This window comes from Trypanosoma equiperdum, assembly GCF_001457755.1.
Source record: "Trypanosoma equiperdum strain OVI genome assembly, contig: ctg_1711, whole genome shotgun sequence".
Taxonomy (NCBI): Eukaryota; Euglenozoa; class Kinetoplastea; order Trypanosomatida; family Trypanosomatidae; genus Trypanosoma; species Trypanosoma equiperdum.
Window position 1 is genome coordinate 64,385 of NW_027123740.1, and position 409 is coordinate 64,793.

A 409-nucleotide genomic window follows, 5' to 3' on the forward strand; every position below is an offset into this window, starting at 1 on the left:
TTCCAATAGGGATCATATCGTCGAATGCACTTTTATTTTAACAACAATTTACGATTCGATCCCACTCGCAGGGATATATCAGTTACAATACAGGGATAATATTCAATCCACGGACACTCACACATAATGTAACACAATAGTGGTCAACTGAAAAAAGGGTGAGAAAAAAAATCCCCTTACACAAAAAGAAACACACATTTCAACTTTAATGCGTTACAGAGATGCGCAACACAATAACACACGATGTGGAGGTTCCCTCCGGAGGGAAGTATGCTTCGCCCAACGGAATGAAGCAACGTACGTTTGTTCTTTTTGTTTTTTGGGGGGATTTTTGTTGTTTCCTCTAATTGTTATGTCGCAACCACCAACTGTTTCAACTTCTTCAAGACGAAGGATATATTTTTTTTTT